This window comes from Prionailurus viverrinus, chromosome A1, assembly GCF_022837055.1.
Source record: "Prionailurus viverrinus isolate Anna chromosome A1, UM_Priviv_1.0, whole genome shotgun sequence".
NCBI classification, from domain to species: Eukaryota; Metazoa; Chordata; class Mammalia; order Carnivora; family Felidae; genus Prionailurus; species Prionailurus viverrinus.
The window spans coordinates 26,332,817-26,347,407 of NC_062561.1; the positions used below are offsets into that span (position 1 = coordinate 26,332,817).

The following is a 14,591-nucleotide window of genomic DNA, read 5'->3' on the forward strand; positions in this document are numbered from 1 at the left end:
TCTCAAAAATAAATAAACATTAAAATTTCGTTAATTTTTGCTTTTATATTTGTGATCTCCTTCTCTCTGTATTTGTAAGGTTCATTCTTGTTCCTAGTCTGTCATACTAAGTTGAAATTTTAGTTCACCAATTTTCAAATTTTCTTCAGTAACATTGTAAGCATTTAAGGCTATAAAATTCCTCCCAAGCTAATATTTTGGCAGCATGTCTTACAAGTCTGCATTTTCTTTTTATTTTAAGTGCTTTAGTTTCCATTGTGAATGTGTGTTTTGAAATCATCAAATGTAGGCATTTTTACATTTTATCACTTTGTTAGTGAATTCTGTATTAATGAATTGCTGCTAACTTGATTGTATGGTACTGATTCTTGGAAATTTTTTTAGCCTTGCTTTATGGTTGAGCACGTGAACATTTTAGGTGGTTTCATGTATGCTTGGAGACTGTGTCTGTTTTTTAATTTTGAAGTCAAGTATTCTCTATGTGTCCATTAAGACAAGTTTTTAAATTTCTTTGTTTAGATCTATATCTAATTTTATCTGCCTGACCCAACAATATTAGAGAAAGGTGATTGACACTTTCTCCCTTATAGTTCTATCAAAATTTGCTTTATATATTTATATATATATGAGTACATATGAGCTTAGCATTGCTGGTGCATTGAAGCTGTTAGGTCATGATTCTTTTTAATCCTAGTGGTGCTTTTTGCCTAGTTCTCTTTTGTCTTATTTTAACAAGGTTATTCCACCTATCTTCAGTTGGTATTGCTAATAATATCTTTTCCCCCCATTTTCTGCCTTTTAGCATTTACATATTTTGGGGTGTCTCTTAAAAATACTGTATAAGAGGATTTGGGTCAGGGGAGGGACCTTCCTATCTCCTCTCTCCCTTATTTGGTACCTATACATTCTACTTGCACTCTTTTAATCAACTTAACAAAAATCTAAGGTTAATCAATATCTTAAAACCCACCTTTTCTAGAAAAAATACAAAATCCTTACCACATTTTAACACTAATTATCACCTTCTCCATTCCCCACAATTTACATGATATCATTGTCCATAATTTTAATTTCATTTTTACATAATTCACACATTTGACATTATTTTCTGTAGACAATGTTTGTTTAGCTTAAATATATGTATACCAGCTTCTTTATTTACTCTTTTTTCTTGTAACTCAGCCCCCCTCTTTTTTTTTTTTTTTTTTGTAAGCTCCTTGCTTTATTTTTTATTTTTTATAATTAATGTGTATTTATTTTTGAGAGAGAGGGAGACACAGAATCTGAAGCAGGCTCCGGGCTCTGAGCTGTAAGCACAGAGCCTGACATGGGGCCTGAACTCCTGGACCCTGAGCTGCAGTCGGATACTTAACCGACTGAACCACCCAGGCGCCCCAATAACTCAGCCCCTCTTAATGGAGCATTTTTCTTCTTCCTAAAGAATATTTTTTGGAAGTCACTTTAGTGAGTGTTAAATGGTGGTAAATTTATTTTCTGTTTATCTGAAAAATGTCTTTTTTTACTCTAGTTCTTGAAAGGTTTGAGTACCTAATTCTAGGTTGAAGAGTTATCGTGGTCATTGTTTTTTTTCTGCAAAAGCAGAACATTTTTGAAATGTCTTGCTAATGAAAAATGTAATTTGAAGTCAAATATTTATTATGTGCAGGCTTAATGAAAATCATCTTACTAAGAAGCCTCTTAACATTGTACAAAATTTGTATTAGGTTACTGGTAGAATTGCTATACATTTAAAAATGGAAATATGATTAAAAGAACTTTACATATATGTGTCATGATTTGGGTTTATGGGTAGAGTCACTATTTATAGTGCCTATGATTGTTTATGGCCTTGAGTTTTTACTTGCCTATACTAAGCACTCATTTTTCAGAAACTCATACTTTATTAGTTCTTGGTGGTAAAAGGGCAGTCTATCTGCATTTGTCTTTTAAAATCTTATTTTTTAACTGTTGCTTTGATTTACATCAGCTTAAGTGGATTTATACTATTATTTCTGCCTGCTTCTTACTACTTTTCTAATATGGCAAAAGGAAGGGGATGGAGTCCAATATTCACTGAATCTTTGTGTATCACTCAAATGATATACTCTAAATATATATATATATATATTTAGATTAAAATATATATATATTTAGATTAAAATATATATATATTTAGATTAAAATATATATATTTAGATTAAAATATATATATATATTTAGATTAAAATACACACACACACACACACATATATATATATACATATATATATATATATATTTTAGTTCTTACTACAATCCCACCTTCTATTTTATAAGTGAAGAAATTGAATTTGAATGTTAAGTGACTTCCCAAGGTGTTATAGTATCTTTAAGTGTTAAAGCTAGGAGTCAAAACACAAATGCTCATATATATTCTATAATTCTAGTGTCATTTAAGTTAAGATATCCTATAGTAATCAATCCTCTTTATACAGATGAGCAGACAGCCTAGAGAACTACCTGTGTAGCTTAACGTTAGGTGTGTGAAAGAGCCTCCCAAGTAACTAATATTGCTGTACTATTATTCTGTGTTGCTTTAAAGGCCTATAATGAGATTTACTTCTAGGATTTGAGATAGCTGTCTTATGCCACAATCATTAAATACGATTATCATGTGTGTCACTGGTACTTTTAATAACCCTGATCTCTCCCAGCCTTCCTTTACCCCAAATCTTGTCCTAGACTAACATGACAAGTAATAATAAATAACTATGCATTTTTCCTCTTCTAGACTAATTAACTATATATATGTATATATATGTATATAGTAGTTGACTGGTAGTTGACCGTAGAAATTATTTCAATTTCACAGCCTACTCAAGCCTCAAAACATTCAGTTATTATTTATTTGAGTTTATTTTACCCATTCTTATTCTTTTTTCAATTTTTCAGATGTCATGACAGCATGGCTTGTATTTGTTAACAAATCTTGTAACTTGTATTTTGTATTTAAGTAATACATTTTTAAAAAGGCCCAGATTTGTATATAAGAGGTCTGTGTGTTTAGATTTTAATAGTTTAGAAATTAAATTATATAGATTCTTATATAAATAAAATTTTATTTAACTTACAGTTAAGTAAGTTAAGTACTTAACTTATGGTTAAGCCAGGGTTGTGTAGGTAAAAATGTTCTAGAAGAGTATGGTCCGCTATTTTTTAATAGCATATGATGTCTTAGCGCCATCTACTGTTGAGTGAGAATAATCACTTCCTGGTATATATTTGTATTTTTCCCAGTGCCATATTCTAAGTCCTGCATATTTCTGGGGATATTCTCACTTAGTTGACCACTCTGTGTAATCTGCATGTTTTGGGAAATTCAAATGATATCCTATATGTGTTCAGGATTAACCAACTTTTGGAGATATTGCTTCATAATTCTTGTCAAAGTTACAGTGGCAAATTTCCTATACTGTACTCCTTACAGTTCAGGATTTAAAAAATAAAGCTAGCCGATTATGGTAGCTTTCCATGTAGCACTTTTGTTTTAAAATTTGCTGATTGATTTACTATTGTTACAAAAAGACTGGTGGATTAAAATCGGGATTTAAATTGAATGTTCCATTTGTAGTTGAAAGACTCTGGAAAACTATTTCTCAGTATGTTGCTTGTTAGTTAATTAATGTCCAGATCTGCATAGGACAGCATTAAGTGTGTTGATAATTTAGAGGAAAACCTTTGTCTAAATAATGTGGTCATTTTCTTGGAGTTCAATTTGTTAAGAAAGGATAATGCAGGGGCACCTGGGTAACTTAATTGGTTAAACGCCCGACTGTTGATTTCTGCTCAGATCATGATCTCATAGTTCGTGCGTTCGAGCCCCACATCATGCTCTGTGCTGACAGCATGGAGCCTGCTTGGGATTTTCTCAATCAATCTCTCTCTCTCTCTCTCTGCCCCGCCCCTACTTGCTTTCTCTCAAAAATAAATAAACTTAAAAAAAAAAAAAAAGGATATTGCAAAAATAGGTTGATATAATGTACTCCTTAAGTGTATGAGCTTCAAAGTTAGACTCCCTGAGTTTCAATGCTGGCTTTATCACTTGTTCCACTTGTGATCTTGAGACTGTTTAACCCTAACTTCTCTGAGCCTCAGTTTTCTCATTTGTAGGTGGGAATCAGGAGTAGTACCTACCTTTTGGGATTATGTGAGGCATAAACAGAACACTCCTTCTAAAGCACTTCAGCATAGCTTCTGGCACAAAATAATAAATGTTACTTGCTATTATTATTGTCATTGTTGCTACTTTTGTTATTGCTTGTGTATTCGAAGTAAATATAATGTTTCAATAAATATATTTTAATTTTGGTAACTCATCCCTTTTTTTGAAACCTACAACGTATGAATAAAATATGTAACTTAAGAATATGAATGTTCAAAGTGTTTACTGTTTCTGCACATCATTTAGAGTAGAGGATAGTATGGTAAAGTGGAAGGAACAGGCCTTTTGGGTCCTGGATCTGTCAGTTACTAGCCGTGTAACTTACAGCAGTTATTTAACCAAAAGCTCAGTTTCTTCATCTGAAAAATGGGTTGTTTTGAGGACTTAAATGATAGAATGTGTATGTAAAGCTGTCGTTCTTGACATTTGGTAGACTCACAGAACATAACCGTTGATTCTCTTTCAGTAACAACTTATTACAAGTTTAGGAACATGTACATATTTCTATAATTTTGTTACTCATGCTAAAATTAAATATTAAACACTCTTTATATTTGAAAGAGTTGGGGTTTGAGAAGGATGCAAGGAAATTGTGACATCCTCAAGGGGTATAACTGAGAAGATGGGCCATAATGTGAAGTTTTTTGAATTAATTTGACTAATGCAATAATATTTGTATGCTATTGTTAAATTATACAGAATTTTTTTTTTTTTTTTAGGAGTTCAAAGAAGGAATACTTTTTATACTGGATCTGGCTTACTAGTCCCGTACCAACTTTATTATCGTTGTTGTTGTTGCCTTTATAATTATTATGGTAGCTGTGGCCCCTTCGGCATTTTAGGAGGACACAAAGAAGATAAAATCCACTCATGGATCATTAGAAATATTTATTGATTACATGTTATCTACCAGCTCAGTGAAACCAGGCTGGGTGTGTATTCAGCCTGCAAGGTACGGATGAGGGGTGTGTGGTGGTAAATGATAAAATGTTGTTCCTGAGCTTGGGAGGTGCTGGCAAATGTGTGACTGAATGAATGAAAAGTCTGCATCACAGTTATGATGCTAACTAAAACTAGTGTTGTTATCACATCCTAATATAAATTTCTGTGTATCATTATAAATAACTAATTCCTTCCTGTGTGCCCTGGGACTTCGCTTCATCAGGATATAGCATGTCCTGTTCTGTTTAATTTTTGACTCTTGCATAAGCTGCCAGCCCCACCCGAGTCCTCAGTCATTTGGCCTCTGTCTTCGGCCCTGTTGCCTGTTACCTCCCGCATCCTTTTCCCGTGGCTCCAGTGTGCCATTTACTCCTGATCTCCTCTCTCTGGACCGTCTCCTTTTTGGTCTCATTTACTGTTTGTTTGTTGGTTTCTTCCCAGCCCTCTGAAATGTTGGTGTTTCTTTAGAGTCTATCATTTGCCTTTCCTCCTTTTTACTCTATAGGTTTTCTCTGCATGCCAGGGACCTCACCCGTATGCTGATGGTTGGTGCCTCCATCTCAGTTTTCTCTATGGCACCTGAATTCAGAGACTTATAGTGCCAGGGGAAGAGGGCATGGGCTTTAGCCCCTCATAATCTCCATCACCTGTTAACACATTAAAGCTTCCCTAAGCAAACATACAATCTGTGCAAAAACAAAACAAAATCTGGGGCGCTTGGGTGGCTCAGTCGGTTGAGCGTCCGACTTCAGCTCAGGTCATGATCTCGCGTTTTGTGGGTTTGAGCCCCGCGTCGGGCTCTGCTGACAGCTCAGAGCCTAGAGCCTGCTTCAGATTCTGTGTCTCCCTTTCTCTGTCCCTCCCCTGCTTGTGCTCTGTCTCTCTCTGTCTCAAAAGTAAATAAACATTAAAAAAAAAAAACTTAGATAAAAGTAGTATATTTGGTATGGAAACTCAACCTCAAGAAGTGTCTCCTAATCCTTTTTGCCCCTGAACTACTCCTTTATAGAAATTCTGGAGCTGACCGTGATTGCCCTCAATTTTCCTGTGAACGTATTTACTTGTATGTAGCACCCAAACTGGGCTCCTCATTTATCACTCCTTTCAAACAATGTTCTGCCATGGTTAGCAGTAACAAGATTGTACTCTGTATCATAAGCCCAAACCCCCACATCATCCTCAACTCTGCTGTTCCCTTATTTTTTTAATGTTTATATATTTTGAGAGAGAGCGTGAGCAGGGGAGGGGCAGAGAGAGAGGAAGAGAGAGAATCCCATGTAGACTCTGCACTGTCAGCTCAGAGCCGGATGTGGGGCTTGATCCTGTGACCCACGAGATCATGACCTGAGAGGAAACCAAGAGTCAGATGCTCAACCAACTGAGCCACCCAGGTGCCCCTGCTTCTCCCTTAACTGCCTTGGGATTACTACTGCCTTAATTTCTTTCATCTATAGATGGAATTTGATTCATTGTATCATAATTATTTGATTAGTATCTGTTTCTTTCACTAAAATTTTTATGTTCCAACTATCTACAATAATTTTTGTATGGTAGTAAATGCCCAACTAGTCATTTTATTGTCTCAAAAAAGTCAAGCACTCAAAAACAATAGGTCTTCTCACCTTCCTTTAAAAAAATTCTATATTTGTGAATGTTAAATTAATGTTATTTTAAAGTGATATATTATAAGATCTTATTCTTAAGTTTCTCAAAAGAAAGTTTTGTTTTTTTTTTTATCTGCCATCAATACATTTTGGAACTCCTATATTCTAATCCCTTCATTTTTAAAAATGAAGTCCAAATTTCCTTTCTGTTAGTCCTATTATGGATCCAGTTTTTCTTATTTAATATTTCTCAGTATTATTTTTGTTCATCACATGCTCTCAAATGGTGGTTTGCTAGTAACATTTTTGTTAAATGTATGTAACTGTGCCTTCCATTTGTTGTCGTTATTGAAATAAATTGTTCTTATTACATAGTAGTATTTTCAGGACCAGTCTAGAGGTGGAGACTTTGTCCATTTCAGACCTAAATAAATAACAAGAGAGAGGACAGTGTGTCCCAAATTCTAAATGGTAACAACTTAGGTAGGTGGGCTTTCCAATGGTTTTAGTATCAAGAGAAATATGAAGGTAATCAAAACTTAGTTTTAGTATCAAGAGAAATATGAAGGTAATCAAAACTTAAATTTTTAGGTAACTAATTGCTGTAACCTTCTAACCTTATTTTTACCTTCTGAGATGATTCTGGCTTGATGACTCAGGGTCAGCATTGGGATGAGGAATTATCTCATATGATGGCTACTATGTAATTTTTCTTATTAGGCTGAAACTATCTCTTCATGAGACTGCATTTGGCTGGTAACATCTTGCTCTTTTAATTTAGTTACTTTTAATCTCTGAATCATGTTTTAAGAATTGTATGATAGATAAGAGTCAGTAATTCTCGAGCAAGACCTAAGAAACAGTATATTTCTTTGGCATAGGGGGCTTTATGAACGGTTTTTTAAACTGTTCAACTAGTCTTTGAGTTACTAGACTATGTACTGAAGGTTAGGGTTGCTGATTCTAGATACCTAGGTGTATTTTCCATTCATTTATGGTTCGTCTACTGGTGTTCCATTGCACTGCTTATGGAGCCATGTATGGCAGAGCGAGAAGGCTTGATTTCTTTTTTTTAAAGCTTTTATTTTAAATTCAGTAGTTAACATACAGTGTTATATTAGTTTCAGGGTACAAAATAGTAATGTAACACTTACATTTTATAATGACAATTTATACACCCAGTGCTTATCATGACAAGTGCACTCCTTAATCCCCATCACCTATTTCACTCATCCTCCCACCCACCTTCCCTCTGGTTAACCATCAGTTCTCTGTAGTTAAGGGTCTGTTTCTTGGTTTGCCTCTGTCACTCTCTCTCTCTCTCTCTCTGTCTCTCTGTCTCTCTTTCCCTATGCTTGTTTGTTTTGTTCTTAAATTCCACAAATGATGAAATTTATATGAAATACTATATGTATTTGTCTTTCTCTGACTGACTTGCTTTACTTAGCATAATACACTCTAGCTCCATCCATGTTGTTGCAAATATCAAGATTATATATATTTTTTAAATGTTTATTTTTGAGACAGAGACAGAGCATGAGTGGGGGAGGGGCAGAGAGAGAGGGAGACACAGAATCCAAAGTACGCTCCAGGCTCTGAGCTGTCAGTACAGACAGACCCACTGTGGGTCTTGAACTCATTAACTGTGAGATCATGACCTGAGCCGAAGTCAGACGCCCAACCAACTGGGCCACCCAGGTGCCCCAAGATTCCATTTTTTTTTAATGGCTGAGTAATATTCCAGTGTGTGTGTGTGTGTGTGTGTATACGTACATACATACATACCACATCTTATCCATTCATCAATGGACACGTGGGCTATTTTCATAATTTGGCTACTGTAGAAAGTGCTGCTATAAACATTGAGGTACATGTATCCCATTGAATTAGTATTTTTGTATCCTTTGGGTAAATACCTAGTAGTGCGATTGCTGGATCATAGGGTAGTTCTATTTTTGTTTTTAAAGTTTATTTATTTATTTTGGGAGAGAGAAAGAGAGAATCCCAAGTAGGGTCTGTGCTGTCAGCACAGAACCCAAAACAGGCCTCAATCTCACAAATTGCGAGATTATGACCTGAGCTGAGAGCAAGAATCAGACGCCTTACTGACTGAGCCACCCAGGCGTCCTAGGGGGTAGTTCTAATTTTAAGCTTCTGAGGACCCTCCATACTGTTTTCCTGAGTGGCTGCCCCAGTTTGAGTTCCCACCAACAGTGCAAGAGGACTCCCCTTTCTCCACATCTTTGCCAACACCTGTTGTTTCATGTTGATTTTAGCCATTCTGACAGGTGTGAGGTGGTATCTCATTGTGGTTTTCATTTGTATTTCCCTGATGATGAGTGATGCTGAGCATCTTTTCATGTGTCTGTTGGCCATCTGTATGTCTTCTTTGGAAAAATGTCTATTCATGTCCTCTGCTTATTTTTTAATTGGATTATTCATTTTTGGGGTGTTGAGTTTTATAAGTTCTTTATATATTTTGGATAGTAACCTTCTATCAGATATGTCATTTGCAAATTTCTTCTCCCATTCCTTAGGTTGCCTTTTAGTTTTGTTGATTATTTCCTTTTATGTGCAGAAGCTTTTTATTTTGATGAAGTCCCAATGGTTTATTTTATTTTTGCTTTGGTTTCCCTTGCCTCAGCAGACGTATCCAGAAAGAGGTTATTGCCTATGATCTCTATTGCCTATGATCTCTTCTAGGATTTTTATGGTTTTGGGTTTCACATTAGGTCTTTAGTCCATTTTGAATTTATTTTTGTGTTCGGTGTAAGAAAGCAGTCCAGTTTCATTCTTTTGCATGTTGCTGTCCAAGTTTCCCAGCACCATTTGCTGAAGAGACTTTTCCCCAATGGATATTCTTTCCTGCTTTGTCGAAGATTAATTGACTATACAGTTGTGGGTTCATTTCTGGGTTTTCTATTCCATCTCATTGATCTTTTTGACTGTTTTTGTGCCAGTACCATATTGTTTGGTCACTATAGTTTTGGGGCTTTAATCTTTGGTGTTGGAGGGCCTGACTGAAAATCTGTATACACACATAGCACATATTCATCGATCTTGTTGGTAGTTCACTGCCTGAGTCCCTGCCTCGCGCTGTTTATAAAGATTATTAGTGTCCGTGCGTGCCTACTGGGCTCTCTTGCTGGGTGGTGTGCACAGCGGGAGGGACTAGGTACTGTGGTGGAGTGTGGGAAACAAACTAAGCATGAGTTTTCCATAAATGGTTCGATGCTAGCTTATGTTTTGGAATGTGTTATACATTGACTATCATTGCCTTATATTAATTACATAAAGAATTGTTGTTAAAAATGTGAAGAAATTAATACCCCATTATATTACTTTTTTCAAAACTTGAGCAATCCTGTTTGTTTCTTGTAGAGGCAATAGAGCATATACATTCTGGCACCAGGCTGCCAGGTTCCCAGCCTGACCCAAAGAGTTACTAACTTATGCCTCAAACTTGGGCATATTACTTAGTCTTTCTGTGCGTGGGTTTTCCTGGTAATAAGTGATAAAGTAAAATTGTGGGGATTACATGAGATAATATATATGTAAACTGCTTAGAACAATGTGTGTAGTTCGGTAGTGGTAATATTATTCTTTATATATTTTTGTGCAGAAAACATTTGAAATGAAAGTAAATTTTAGTCTATCTTCAAACTTCTAACTTCTGGAATCTTCTGGCATCTCCAAAAGAATGTTGTGATTTAACTATTTAAGCATTAAGCAATTCAAAGTAGTTCAAAAAAGTTTTGTTCACAAGGAATCTGGTGAAATTATTTTATCTTTTACATAAGGACTTTACTTTAAAATAAGAAAATACTTGCAATTTTCTCCATGGTTTATTCTTTACTCTTTTAATTTTTTTTTTTTTTAATGTTTATTTTTCAGAGAGACAGAGACAGAGACAGTGTAAGTGGGGGAGGGGCAGAGAGCAAGGGAGACCGAGGATCCAAAGCTGGCTCGGTGCTGATAGCAGTGAGAGTGATGTGGGGCTTGAACTCATGAGCCTGTGGGCCTCAAACTCATGAACCGGGAGATAATGACCTGAGCCAAAGTCAGACACTTAACCGACTGAGCCACCCAAGTGCCCCTCCTTTCTCTCTTTTAAACACATCTGACTTACAGGCAGTGTGTCAGGCCCTGGGGATAGGACAGTAAGAAAAAAGCACACGTGGAATAAGGGAGTCAGGCTGTCTTACCTTTAAACACACAGGTAATTAAATTATATGAAGCAGTAGTCTTTAGATCTATGAGAGTGTTTGACAGGGAGAACTCACTGGGTCTAAGGGTTGAGGAAAGGCTCCCTTTAAGAAGGAACTTACGGGGCGCCTGGGTGGCTCAGTCAGTTAAGCGTCCGACTTCAGCTCAGGTCATGATCTCGCAGTCCGTGAGTTCGAGCCCCGCGTCGGGCTCTGGGCTGATGGCTCAGAGCCTGGAACCTGCTTCAGATTCTGTCTCCCTCTCTCTCTGCCCCTCCCCCATTCATGCTCTGCTCTGTCTCTCTCTGTCTCAAAAATAAATAAACGTTAAAAAAATTTTTTTAAAAAAGAAGGAACTTACATTGAGATCCAAAGAATGATCAATGGCATTAACTGGAAAAGGCATGGACGTGGCAGGGTGCACATTGCTGACAGAGACAGAAAGGAGCCATTATTATATATGGAGAATGTGTATTTAAAAAAAATAATTCTGGGACGCCTGGGTGGCTCAGTCGGTTAAGCATCCAACTCTTGATTTCGGGTCAGGTCATGATCTCCCACATCGTGAGATCGAACCTTGCATTGGGCTCTGTGCTTACAGTGCAGAGCCTGCTTGGGATTCTCTCTCCTTCTCTCTCTGCCTCTTCCCCACTCTTCTCTCTCAAAATAAATAAATAAACTTAAAAAAAATTCTTATTTTTTGCAGTGGTAATATCTTCCTGTTAAATATATTATTTAAGCATAAATCCTAATTACTAAATATAGAGAAATCATAAAATCATAAAATTTGACTCAAAATTAACTATGATTTTAAAAATAAAGATTGACTTCAAGTGTAAGATATTTATTTTTGATAATCCAAGGGTCAGATCATGCAGTCTATGAATAATCCTCACCATTTTTTTAAAAATAGAGCACATTATTTCTGTTTTTGTACATTGGCACCATTTATTAGATGATAATCAACAAAAGGAAGAGAACTATTTTATTTTTCTAAGTGTACTGCAAACCACAAGTATTTTTTATTTTTTGACTGATTTAGAATGAACTACTCTTGTCATAATTCTGATGTATTTTTTTCTTGGAAATAACTTACATGAGTTCTACAGTTTGTCTATAGTTAAAGCACAATGTTAAATAGACTTTTAGTAAAAATACCTGATATACATATGCTGTCAACAATCACATTTCAATTTATTTATTTATTTTTTTAGCAACTACATATCCCTTATGACTTAAACATTATTTGTTTAGAATATTAGTTTTAATGACTGCATAATCTGACTATGGCAGTGGCCTCCACCTGCTAGTGTGGGGTAACTGTGCCTCTCCTAAGTATTTTTGGGGGAGTCCAAAAGACTGTCTCACATGGGTTCCCGCAGCTATCTGGTGTCAAACACATGGTATCCTTACAATTTTCTTCTCTTCTGGCCACCCGCTAAGGTTCTGTCGAGGTCACTGGGCGGCGCCACTTTGGGCGGATTGTGTTGTGGATCCTGCTCGTAGCCACTGCAGGGGCAGCTGGACTGGGTCACTGCATGACGCGTAGGGCTCGCAGGTGAAGCTGTCAACTCTGCAGATCTTGTTTGTGAGAAGACTTTTCACTGTTGCTCTAATTTTATTTCATGGCAACATAGGACTATTAGAGTTCATAGGTCTTCATCAGACTCTTTCAGTAGATTGTATTTTTCTAACAGTTTGTTCTTTTAATCTGTATCTTTTAAATTATGGTTATATGCCTTTTTCGTTCCTAATATTGCTTCTCTCTGCCTTCCCTCTTTACCATCCTGGAGGTTTCACGGTTTATTTTTATAGTCTTTTCCACAGAGCCGATATTTGGCCTCGGTCTTACATGGGTGTTTCCTGTTTTAATAGCTTTTGCTGTTACTTTTATTATCTCTTTTCCTGTATTTTGGCTTACTTTGCTGGGGATCCCCCACCCACAGTTTTCTTGATAAAGCCTTATCTCACTATTCTTTAGCCTTTATTCTAATGCTCAAGATTGTACATTTTCCTTATGTGTTACTTTAGTTGCATCCTGAAATTTTGATATATACTGTATTTGTTATTGTTCATTTTAATCTCATGATTAGAAAAGATGTCTGTGTGATGTTGACTCCTTTGTATCATATTTTTCTATTACACATTTTCCTTTATTTTCTAAAGTTTAAGCTGTCTTTAAAAAGATCGAACTGGCCCATTTACTTGCATACATTTCCTGTTTCATGAAATTTATATCATTTTGCTTTTATTTTTGCCATTTACCTTTTAAAAATTTATTTACTGTTTATTTATTGTGAAAGAGAGAGTGAGCAAGTTGGGGGAGGGGCAGAGAGAGAGAGAGAGGGAGGGAGAGAGAGAAAGAATCCTTCTGTCACTGTCAGCACAGAGCCCCACATGGGGATCGATCCCATGAACCATCGGATCATGACCTGAGCTGAAGTCAAGAGTCAGGCACTTAATCACCCGAGCCACCCAGGCACCCTTGATATCAGTTCCCTCTACTTTGATTTTATCAGTCTTTCTCTACCTTCTGCAGTAGCATTGCAGGCTGCTCAGGAGAGAAACAAATGAACAACTGTGTGTTTCCCACCCCGTCCCCACCTCTGCTCCAGTAAAATGGTATTTTTATGGGACACAAATATCCTTGACACAAACTGCAGGAAGTACTGCGAGGCCTCTTGGGAAGAGGAAAGCTGTCTGACAACTCCCGTTTCTCTCTGAGTCCTTGCTATCTGCTTGTTTCAGTTTTGCTTTGCTTGTCTGCTTGATCCTCCTTCCCTCCTTCCCCCCTCCTCTCTTCCTTGTTTCCTATCTTCATCCCTTCCTTTACCCTTTCTCTTCCTCAAGTCTTCTTCCTTCCATTCCCGAATCCTCATTATTTTTTTTTTTTTTCTCCCCATACAAACATTTTCAAAAGCTGAAAAATCCCCTCCTAGATTCTTCTGCCTTTTTGGATCAAGGAGAAATGATCAATAGAGGCCATGTGCTATTGACTTGTTACAGGCTAAGAAAACCTGAAGAAAATCTCCTAAGTCCTTTAAATCTCAGAAACCTAGCAACTCACTATATGCATAGTATTTTTGTTCTCTCTGAAGCAGTGAATCACTATAAATGAATGGGGCCACTGCCCCTTTAAGTAGAAACTGCCTTGAGGGGCCCTGGAACTTTGGGACTCCTTCCTGCTGTGCTGGGGCCACAGGAGTGTCAGTTGGCCCCTGGAGAGCCACCATGGTGTGCCCATCTTGAAACTCACTCTGTAGCCTAGTGCTAGGCCTGCTGTGAGTAGTAGTTGTGGAAGGAATTGCCCCCCTGTGGTCCTCCGCAGGCTGTATTACCTTGAAAGGTGGTTGGCTCCTCAGTACCCGTCCTGGAGGGTGAAATTAGGCTCACTTCAGTCATTTGGGTCCCCACCCCCCCTTGAGACATTTTAAAAGCTATTTTTAAAAACCACTTGGAAGATTATTTGGGGATTATGAAGGGAGGAATTTTTTGCCTTCAGGTGCAAACAGAGACGAATTGTACAGAGTCCTGTTTTAGTTTATGACTTTTAAAAATTTAGTTGGGTAACAACTTTTTGATTTGTTTCATTCTCCGAGTGAAGCCATTACGAGTTGACTTAAAATTGTAGATGGTTTA

General features: G+C 36.8%; 1 protein-coding gene across 2 annotated transcripts in view; it reads left to right on the plus strand.

The window, feature by feature from the left end:
• TSC22D1 (TSC22 domain family member 1) overlaps nucleotides 1–14,591 on the plus strand; it is a 133,333-nt gene that overhangs the window by 80,051 nt on the left and 38,691 nt on the right. Inside the window, exon 1 of one of the 2 annotated variants that reach the window (XM_047878274.1) lies at nucleotides 14,152–14,233. The exons of the other annotated variant lie outside the window; for it this stretch is intronic. The gene's annotated coding sequence lies outside the window, so the exon portion shown is untranslated. Of the gene's footprint in view, nucleotides 1–14,151; nucleotides 14,234–14,591 lie in introns of those variants that run through there. 2 annotated transcript variants of the gene reach the window in all.